Source organism: Anomaloglossus baeobatrachus, chromosome 4 (assembly GCF_048569485.1).
Source record: "Anomaloglossus baeobatrachus isolate aAnoBae1 chromosome 4, aAnoBae1.hap1, whole genome shotgun sequence".
Lineage (NCBI taxonomy): Eukaryota > Metazoa > Chordata > Amphibia > Anura > Aromobatidae > Anomaloglossus > Anomaloglossus baeobatrachus.
In genome coordinates this window covers 501,081,499-501,092,815 of record NC_134356.1, presented here as the reverse complement: position 1 = coordinate 501,092,815, position 11,317 = coordinate 501,081,499, and positions in this window count along the sequence as shown.

Genomic DNA, 11,317 nt, shown 5'->3' with positions numbered 1-11,317 from the left:
ACTCACAACATAACACAAACACATGGGAAAGTGACAAGGACATATACTCATGTGAAAACAAAACAGCTGGACAAGGAAAAAGAGGGAGACACACAGATATATGAGTATATGCAAAGAAACATCGATTCCATTATTGTGCAACTTGAGCCCTGCTCATTTTAGGCTTCCAATCTGGATAAATTGCCTGAGCTCGCCACGTACGCCTTGAGGATCTTGTCGTGTCCTGCAGCCAGCGTTCTCTCGGAACCTGTCTTCAGTGCTGCTGGGGGTCTGCTGGCAGATAAGCACACGTGTCTGTCCACTGACAATGTGGACCTGGCTCTCAGAGGACTTTTCTTCCCCTGGGTCAGCCAGGGGACGGGAAAGGCACGCGTATTTTTGAGAGTGCTTCATGCAAAGCATCTTTTTCTTTGTCAAAAGGGGGGCTCAACCGATGCCAGTCAAGTGGGGTGTGTGTGGCCCAGTTAGTGGCAACGAGGGAGACTGTGGTTGGAGTCCCCTCGCTGTGTCTCTAAAAGAACCAAGATGAACAAGTCATGGCTCTCAGAGGACTTTTCTTCCCCTGGGTCAGCCAGGGGACGGGAAAGGCACGCGTATTTTTGAGAGTGCTTCATGCAAAGCATCTTTTTCTTTTTCAAAAGGGGGCTCAACCGATGCCAGTCAAGTGGGGTGTGTGTGGCCCAGTTAGTGGCAACGAGGGAGACTGTGGTTGGAGTCCCCTCGCTGTGTCTCTAAAAGAACCAAGATGAACAAGTCATGGCTCTCAGAGGACTTTTCTTCCCCTGGGTCAGCCAGGGGACGGGAAAGGCACGCGTATTTTTGAGAGTGCTTCATGCAAAGCATCTTTTTCTTTTTCAAAAGGGGGCTCAACCGATGCCAGTCAAGTGGGGTGTGTGTGGCCCAGTTAGTGGCAACGAGGGAGACTGTGGTTGGAGTCCCCTCGCTGTGTCTCTAAAAGAACCAAGATGAACAAGTCATGGCTCTCAGAGGACTTTTCTTCCCCTGGGTCAGCCAGGGGACGGGAAAGGCACGCGTATTTTTGAGAGTGCTTCATGCAAAGCATCTTTTTCTTTGTCAAAAGGGGGGGTCAACCGATGCCAGTCAAGTGGGGTGTGTGTGGCCCAGTTAGTGGCAACGAGGGAGACTGTGGTTGGAGTCCCCTCGCTGTGTCTCTAAAAGAACCAAGATGAACAAGTCATGGCTCTCAGAGGACTTTTCTTCCCCTGGGTCAGCCAGGGGACGGGAAAGGCACGCGTATTTTTGAGAGTGCTTCATGCAAAGCATCTTTTTCTTTTTCAAAAGGGGGCTCAACCGATGCCAGTCAAGTGGGGTGTGTGTGGCCCAGTTAGTGGCAACGAGGGAGACTGTGGTTGGAGTCCCCTCGCTGTGTCTCTAAAAGAACCAAGATGAACAAGTCATGGCTCTCAGAGGACTTTTCTTCCCCTGGGTCAGCCAGGGGACGGGAAAGGCACGCGTATTTTTGAGAGTGCTTCATGCAAAGCATCTTTTTCTTTTTCAAAAGGGGGCTCAACCGATGCCAGTCAAGTGGGGTGTGTGTGGCCCAGTTAGTGGCAACGAGGGAGACTGTGGTTGGAGTCCCCTCGCTGTGTCTCTAAAAGAACCAAGATGAACAAGTCATGGCTCTCAGAGGACTTTTCTTCCCCTGGGTCAGCCAGGGGACGGGAAAGGCACGCGTATTTTTGAGAGTGCTTCATGCAAAGCATCTTTTTCTTTGTCAAAAGGGGGGGTCAACCGATGCCAGTCAAGTGGGGTGTGTGTGGCCCAGTTAGTGGCAACGAGGGAGACTGTGGTTGGAGTCCCCTCGCTGTGTCTCTAAAAGAACCAAGATGAACAAGTCATGGCTCTCAGAGGACTTTTCTTCCCCTGGGTCAGCCAGGGGACGGGAAAGGCACGCGTATTTTTGAGAGTGCTTCATGCAAAGCATCTTTTTCTTTGTCAAAAGGGGGGGTCAACCGATGCCAGTCAAGTGGGGTGTGTGTGGCCCAGTTAGTGGCAACGAGGGAGACTGTGGTTGGAGTCCCCTCGCTGTGTCTCTAAAAGAACCAAGATGAACAAGTCATGGCTCTCAGAGGACTTTTCTTCCCCTGGGTCAGCCAGGGGACGGGAAAGGCACGCGTATTTTTGAGAGTGCTTCATGCAAAGCATCTTTTTCTTTTTCAAAAGGGGGCTCAACCGATGCCAGTCAAGTGGGGTGTGTGTGGCCCAGTTAGTGGCAACGAGGGAGACTGTGGTTGGAGTCCCCTCGCTGTGTCTCTAAAAGAACCAAGATGAACAAGTCATGGCTCTCAGAGGACTTTTCTTCCCCTGGGTCAGCCAGGGGACGGGAAAGGCACGCGTATTTTTGAGAGTGCTTCATGCAAAGCATCTTTTTCTTTTTCAAAAGGGGGCTCAACCGATGCCAGTCAAGTGGGGTGTGTGTGGCCCAGTTAGTGGCAACGAGGGAGACTGTGGTTGGAGTCCCCTCGCTGTGTCTCTAAAAGAACCAAGATGAACAAGTCATGGCTCTCAGAGGACTTTTCTTCCCCTGGGTCAGCCAGGGGACGGGAAAGGCACGCGTATTTTTGAGAGTGCTTCATGCAAAGCATCTTTTTCTTTGTCAAAAGGGGGGGTCAACCGATGCCAGTCAAGTGGGGTGTGTGTGGCCCAGTTAGTGGCAACGAGGGAGACTGTGGTTGGAGTCCCCTCGCTGTGTCTCTAAAAGAACCAAGATGAACAAGTCATGGCTCTCAGAGGACTTTTCTTCCCCTGGGTCAGCCAGGGGACGGGAAAGGCACGCGTATTTTTGAGAGTGCTTCATGCAAAGCATCTTTTTCTTTGTCAAAAGGGGGGCTCAACCGATGCCAGTCAAGTGGGGTGTGTGTGGCCCAGTTAGTGGCAACGAGGGAGACTGTGGTTGGAGTCCCCTCGCTGTGTCTCTAAAAGAACCAAGATGAACAAGTCATGGCTCTCAGAGGACTTTTCTTCCCCTGGGTCAGCCAGGGGACGGGAAAGGCACGCGTATTTTTGAGAGTGCTTCATGCAAAGCATCTTTTTCTTTTTCAAAAGGGGGCTCAACCGATGCCAGTCAAGTGGGGTGTGTGTGGCCCAGTTAGTGGCAACGAGGGAGACTGTGGTTGGAGTCCCCTCGCTGTGTCTCTAAAAGAACCAAGATGAACAAGTCATGGCTCTCAGAGGACTTTTCTTCCCCTGGGTCAGCCAGGGGACGGGAAAGGCACGCGTATTTTTGAGAGTGCTTCATGCAAAGCATCTTTTTCTTTTTCAAAAGGGGGCTCAACCGATGCCAGTCAAGTGGGGTGTGTGTGGCCCAGTTAGTGGCAACGAGGGAGACTGTGGTTGGAGTCCCCTCGCTGTGTCTCTAAAAGAACCAAGATGAACAAGTCATGGCTCTCAGAGGACTTTTCTTCCCCTGGGTCAGCCAGGGGACGGGAAAGGCACGCGTATTTTTGAGAGTGCTTCATGCAAAGCATCTTTTTCTTTGTCAAAAGGGGGGGTCAACCGATGCCAGTCAAGTGGGGTGTGTGTGGCCCAGTTAGTGGCAACGAGGGAGACTGTGGTTGGAGTCCCCTCGCTGTGTCTCTAAAAGAACCAAGATGAACAAGTCATGGCTCTCAGAGGACTTTTCTTCCCCTGGGTCAGCCAGGGGACGGGAAAGGCACGCGTATTTTTGAGAGTGCTTCATGCAAAGCATCTTTTTCTTTGTCAAAAGGGGGGGTCAACCGATGCCAGTCAAGTGGGGTGTGTGTGGCCCAGTTAGTGGCAACGAGGGAGACTGTGGTTGGAGTCCCCTCGCTGTGTCTCTAAAAGAACCAAGATGAACAAGTCATGGCTCTCAGAGGACTTTTCTTCCCCTGGGTCAGCCAGGGGACGGGAAAGGCACGCGTATTTTTGAGAGTGCTTCATGCAAAGCATCTTTTTCTTTTTCAAAAGGGGGCTCAACCGATGCCAGTCAAGTGGGGTGTGTGTGGCCCAGTTAGTGGCAACGAGGGAGACTGTGGTTGGAGTCCCCTCGCTGTGTCTCTAAAAGAACCAAGATGAACAAGTCATGGCTCTCAGAGGACTTTTCTTCCCCTGGGTCAGCCAGGGGACGGGAAAGGCACGCGTATTTTTGAGAGTGCTTCATGCAAAGCATCTTTTTCTTTTTCAAAAGGGGGCTCAACCGATGCCAGTCAAGTGGGGTGTGTGTGGCCCAGTTAGTGGCAACGAGGGAGACTGTGGTTGGAGTCCCCTCGCTGTGTCTCTAAAAGAACCAAGATGAACAAGTCATGGCTCTCAGAGGACTTTTCTTCCCCTGGGTCAGCCAGGGGACGGGAAAGGCACGCGTATTTTTGAGAGTGCTTCATGCAAAGCATCTTTTTCTTTTTCAAAAGGGGGCTCAACCGATGCCAGTCAAGTGGGGTGTGTGTGGCCCAGTTAGTGGCAACGAGGGAGACTGTGGTTGGAGTCCCCTCGCTGTGTCTCTAAAAGAACCAAGATGAACAAGTCATGGCTCTCAGAGGACTTTTCTTCCCCTGGGTCAGCCAGGGGACGGGAAAGGCACGCGTATTTTTGAGAGTGCTTCATGCAAAGCATCTTTTTCTTTTTCAAAAGGGGGCTCAACCGATGCCAGTCAAGTGGGGTGTGTGTGGCCCAGTTAGTGGCAACGAGGGAGACTGTGGTTGGAGTCCCCTCGCTGTGTTTTACATGCTTTTAGAAGGGCATGAAATGGCTTGGAGGTTGACTTTCATCATATGCAAACTGTTGGCTACCAAAATGCTGCCTTTCCAACAACTGTGGTTATAGGCAATGAGGAACATACTGATGAAGATGAGACGCAGATACCCGATTGGGATGACAACTTAAATATTCGGTCAGGGCAAGAAGAAACTCGGTCTGAGGGGTAGGGGAGTGCAAACACAACAATTGATGATTAAGTTCTAGATCACACCTACTGTCAACCCACAGTCAGACACTCGAGGAGGTCAACAGAGGCGGTGGAGGAGGATGCAACCGACGTCGAAGTAACCTGGCGCCTTCCTGGACACAGTCGGAGCACTGGTAGCACGTCTACAACTGCATCCTCAGCCACCACTCTGCCTCTGAGCATTATTCGGGGTGGATCAACAGGTCGCATGGCCTCTAAGCCTTGCCTAGCCAGGTCCTTTTTTGACATAGAAAAAGATCGCCCAAATTATGTGATCTGTAAAATTTGTCATGGTTCTCTTAGTAGAGGTCAAAACCTCAGCAGTTTGACAACTTCTTCCATGAATCGTCACATGAATAAATATCATATGGCCCGATGGGAAGCTCACCGTGCTGCAATGCGGCCTAGCGGAGCGAACCATCCACCGCCTGCCCCTTCCAGTGCATCCGCGCGCTCGTCATCTTCTAGGACTGTGGGGACAGCTGTCACACCTGTTTTTCCACCCACAACTTCCACCACTGTAACCGCAACAGGCAGTTTGCTTGGTAGGTCGTCAGTTGGTTTGGAAGGGGAAACAAGTGAGTGTGTACAGCTCTCTCAGACATCGATAGCACCAACTTTGGATGAAGGCAACATCATGTCTCCGCCTGCACTTTCCTCACAAAGCTGCATTTTTCCAGGGACACCCGACTCAACACCGTCTACACACAGCAGCCAGATCTCTGTCCCTCAGATGTGGTCAAATAAAAGGCCACTTCCTGCGACCCATGACAAAGCGAAGAGGTTGACTCTATCCCTCTGTAAGCTGTTGACTACAGAAATGCTGCCTTTCCGCCTAGTGGACACACAGGATTTTAGAGACCTTATGTCTGTCGCTGTGCCCCAGTACCAGATGCCTAGTCGCCACTACTTCTCTAAGAAAGGTGTGCCCGCGCTACACCAGCATGTCGCACACAACATCACCGCTTCCTTGAGAAACTCTGTGTGTGAACGGGTGCATTTCACCACCGATACTTGGACCAGTAAGCATGGACAGGGACGTTACATGTCGCTGACTGGCCACTGGGTAACTATGGTGATAGATGGTGAAGGGTCTGCTGCACAAGTCTTGCCGTCCCCACGACTTGTGTGTCAATCCTCTGTCTGTCCAAGTTCCGCCACTGCTTCTGCATCCTCCACCTCATCTGGGTCCTCCACCTCCGCCCCAAGCCTGCCTGGTCAGGCCACCAGCGTTCTCACTGCGCAGAAGGAATCACGCACCCCTCATTACTATGCTGGTAGCAGAGCGCAACGGCATCAGGCGGTCTTTAGCTTGACATGTCTTTGAAATAGGAGTCACACAGCGACTGAGTTGTGGGCAGCTCTGGAGACTGATTTTGATAAATGGTTGTCTCCACTCAACCTGCAGCCTGGTAAGGCCGTGTGCGACAATGCTGCAAACCTGGGTGCGGCCCTTCGCCTGGGCAAGGTGACACACGTGCCTTGTATGGCTCACGTGTTTAACCTTGTTGTCCAGCAATTTTTAACACACTATCCCGGCCTAGATGGCCTTCTGACCAGGGCACGGAAACTGTCTGCAGTGCTCACTTCCGCCGTTCAACCGCCGCACCTGAGCGACTTGCATCGCTCCAGAAGTCTTTCGGCCTGCCGGTTCATCGCCTGAAATGCGATGTGGCGACACGCTGGAATTCAACTCTCCACATGTTACAGCGACTGTGGCAGCACCGGCGAGCCCTGGTGCAATACGTCATGATGTATAGCCTGGGCCAACGAGATGCAGAAGTGGGGCAGATCACCCTGATGGAGTGATCTCAGATCAAGGACCTATGCACCCTTCTGCACAGTTTCGACATGGCGACGAATATGTTTAGCGCTGACAATGCCATTATCAGCATGACGATTACAGTCATTTACATGCTGGAGCACACGCTAAACACTATTCGTAGTCAGGGGGTGGGACAACAGGAAGGGGAGGAACTACAGGAGGATTCATATGCGCAAGACACAACAACATCACCAAGGTCCAGACGTTCATCATCACCAACGCGGCAGGCATGGGACCATGGGGGACAGGGATCAACAAGGGCGCATGGTAGCAGGTGAGATGTTGAGGAAGGTGCAGGAGGACATGAAGATATGGAGGACGAACTGTCCATGGACATGGAAGACTCAGCAGATGAGGGGGACCTTGGTCAAATTTCAGTTGAAAGAGGTTGGGGGGAGATGACAGAGGAAGAAAGAACGGTTAGCACCTCTATGCCACAAACACAGCGTGGACTTGGTGCGCATGGCTGCGCAAGACACATGAGTGCCTTCTTGTTGCACTACCTCCAACATGACCCTCGTATTGTCAAAATTAGAAGTGATGATGACTACTGGCTTGCCACACTATTAGATCCCCGGGACAAGTCCAAATTTTGTGACATAATTCCACCCATAGAAAGGGACGCACGTATGCAGGAGTATCAGCAGAAGCTGTTACTCGATCTTAGCTCGGCTTTTCCACCAAACAACCGTGCAGGTGAAGGGAGTGATTCTCCCAGTTGTAACTTGACAAACATGGGACGGCCTCGTCATCTTCAACAGTCTACCCGTACCAGTAGGACCGTATCTGGTGCTGGTAACAGCAATTTTATGGAATCTTTTCATAATTTTTTTAGACCCTCCTTTGCAAGGCCACCAGAGACAACAAGTCTGACACATAGTCAACGGATGGAGAGGATGATACAGGAGTATCTCCAAATGAACATCGATGCAATGACTTTGCAAATGGAGCCTTGCTCCTTTTGTGCTTCAAATCTAGAAAAATGTCAAGAGCTCTCCAGTTACGCCTCGAAGATTTTGTCGTGTCCAGCTGCCAGCGTTGTCTCTGAACGTGTCTTCAGTGCTGCTGGGTGTGTGCTGACAGATAAGCGCACGCGTCTGTCCAGTGACAATGTGGACAGACTGACGTTCATCAAAATGAACAAGTCATGGATCCAGAAGGAATTTACTACCCCTGTGTCATCCTGGGGAGAGTAAATGCTTGTGGATTTGGAATGTGCTTGATGCAAATCAAAACATCCTGTTTGCAACTAGGGCACAAGTGCTGCCACTGATAAGGTGTCTGTGTGGGGCCCAATTTTTGGAAAAAAAGGGAGACTCCGCTTGGAGTAACCCTTGCTTGCTGTGTTTTTTAAAAATGATACAAGATGAACAGATCTGAAGGCAAGATGAAGCCAACATCATGTCTCCGCCTGCACTTTTCTCACAAACCTGCATTTTTCCAGGGACACCCTACTCAACACCGTCTACAGACAGCAGCCAGATCTCTGTCCCTCAGATGTGGTCAAATAAAAGGCCACTTACTGCGACCCATGACAAAGCTAAGTGGTTGACTCTATCCCTCTGTAAGCTGTTGGCTACCGAAATGCTGCCTTTACGCGTAGTGGACACACAGGATTTTACAGACCTTATGTCTGTCGCTGTGCCCCAGTACCAGATGCCCAATCACCACTGCTTCTCCAAGAAAAGCATGCCCGCGCTACACCGGCATGTCGCACACAACATCACCACTTCCTTGAGAAAATCTGTGTGCGACAGGGTGCATTTCAACACAGATACTTGGACCAGTAAGCATAGACAGGGTCATTACATGTCACTGACTGGGCACTGGCAAACTATGGTGAGAGATGGAGAAGGGTCTGCTGTACAAGTCTTGCCGTCCCCACGAGTTGTTTCAATCCTTGTTCTGTATGTAGAAGTTAATACACTGCTTCTGCCTCTTCAACCTCGTGTGGGTCCTCTACCTTTGCGCAAACCCTGTGTGGTCAGGCCACCCTTCCTTGCAACTGCGCACAAGGACTACCACACACCTCCTTACTATGCTGGCAGCAGAGCTCAATGCCATCAGGCGGTCAAAGTTTTACTTTGAAATGTATGGGAAATGTGAGTCACACCGCTATTACAGAGAATAGTAGTCAGGCAGGGTCAAAACATTAATTGAGGAACAGGAACAGAATGGGACGGCCAGGACTTAATCAGAAAACAAGCAGAGGTGAAATGCGTATCGGCCAACAAGGTACATAAACAGCAAGCAGGAAAAGTAGTCAGGTAACAAGCACACAAAATCATAAAACTGAACTGGGGGTAAAATTAACCAGAGGTTCATAGCTATGTCTGGCAGTGGTCTGCAGACAGGATGGGCATAAAAAAGGGTGTGGTGTCTTCCCATTGGTTGTAGCTGAATGATGGTATTTCATCTGTGAGATACCCACCAGCTACATTCAGCCAGAGATTCTGCATCTGTCAAGGTAATGCAGCCCAGTGGGTGAGCATAACCTGCGTCCACCTGCGCCGCTGGCATCGACTACTCTCCCATCATCAGCACTATTCATGAAAGGAACACGTTGTCACCTGGCGACCGGAGTACAAATTGACGGAGCGGACTCCGTTGGTGACTTAACAGCCGTGTGCGGCAATGATGCAAACCTGGCTGCGGGCCATCCTCAGGGCAATGTGACACACGTGCCTTTTATGGCTCACGTGTTGATCCGAATTCTCCAGCAATTTTTAAAACACCATCACGGCCTACATGGCCTTGTGCAGCGGGCACGCTCGCTATGTGCTCACTTCCATCGTGCGCACACAGCAGCTCAACAACTTTCATCACTCCGGAAGTCTTAGGGTCTGGCAGTTAAACGCCGGAAATGCGATGTTCCGACACGCAGGAATTGGAATCTGCACATGTTGCAGCGTGTGTGGCAGCACCGCAGAGCCCTGCTGAAATACGGTAAGACATATAGCCTGGGATAAGTTGATCCAGAGGTGGTGCAGATCACGCTGCTGGAGTGGTGTCAGATCAAGGACCTATGCACCCTGCTACACAGTTTTGAAATGTCGACGAAGATGTTTAGCACTGGCAATGTCATTCTCAGCGTGACAATTCTGGTCATCTACATGATGGAGCACACTGTAATTATTATTCGGAGTCAGGTGTTGGGACAAGAGGAAGGGGAGGAAGTACAGGAGGAGTCATATGCGGAAGGGATAACAAGATCTACGAGGTCCAGATGGTCAGCGGCACCTATGCGGCAGTCATGGTGAGGGAGAGGGATTAACAAGGGCGCATAGTATCAGCAAAAAGTGTTGATGAAAGTGCAGGAGCCCATGAAGAAATGGAGGACGAACTGGCGATGGGCATGGAAGACTCAGCAGATGAGTGAGAGCTTGCTCACATTTCGGTTGTGCGAGGTTGTGGGTAGAGGGCAGAGGAAGGATGCACGATTCTCACCTCTCTGCCACCAACACACCAAGGACTTGGTCCTCCTGGATGCACAAGACACATGAGCGCCTTCTTGCTGCACTACCTACATGACCCTCGGATTGTATGAATTTGAAGTAATCCTGAATACTGGGTTGCCACACTGTTAGATCCCCGGTACAAGACAAAATTTGGCGAACTAATTCCTGCCATAGAAATAGACGCACGTATACAGGAGTATCTGCAGAATGTGGTACGCAATCTTAGATCTACTTTTCCACTAAACACCAGTGCTGCACAGAGTGAATCTCAACACTTTGTCATGGATAGGAGGAAATGGTCTTTTACTTGTCCACATCGGAGGGACCGAGGGATGGCTGCTGTGCTGAGATGGCGTTGAGTACGGTGTCCCTGCACAGTTGCACTTTTGGTCATATCCCAAAATGAGTTGAAAAAGGACAGATGCTGTTGGAAAGGGGAACAGGTGTGTTGGAAAGGGGAAAAAAATTTTGGTCCGTGGATTTGGTGGTTAAACAACTGTAACATTTGCTGAAGAAACAACATCTGTTACAGTGGGACTGGCAGATTTGGATAAAGTGGTATATAATCTGTGACCGCTATATAACAAAAATTAATAAGAAAAGAAAGAGAAAGGTATATATCACCTTCAGCAGTCAGTGTCCACCGTGCTCCCAGTTGGAAAAGGAGAGGTTGGCAACTTGAAGGTTTGGTGGAGGATACAGAGCTGTGTGGCTATGAAACTAATAGTAGCCTGAACCGAGTTAGACGCCATTCGGATCTGGAGACTGTGAGCCCTGTTAGCGTCACAGGGTCCACATGCCCACCCAGCCCAGGAACTCCCTGTTAACAACACAGGGGCCATTGAGTACGCTGACCGTGTGCGTAGGGGCCACACCTGTGGACAGCAGGCGCATCAGCAGCAGCAGGCCTGTTAATGCCACTGGGCTGCACAAGCAGGACTGTTAGGACAGGAGCTGGTCTTAACCGTTCTGCGTTACCAACTGTGGTGGTGGCCTGCATCCACCACCCTATCCCTGCCTACCTCTGGCCTAAAGCCGCAATGGGTTCAACACATGGAGGTGTGCTCTTTCGGAGCATAATAGAAGACTGCGCACCTCCTTGTTGGCTCCAGC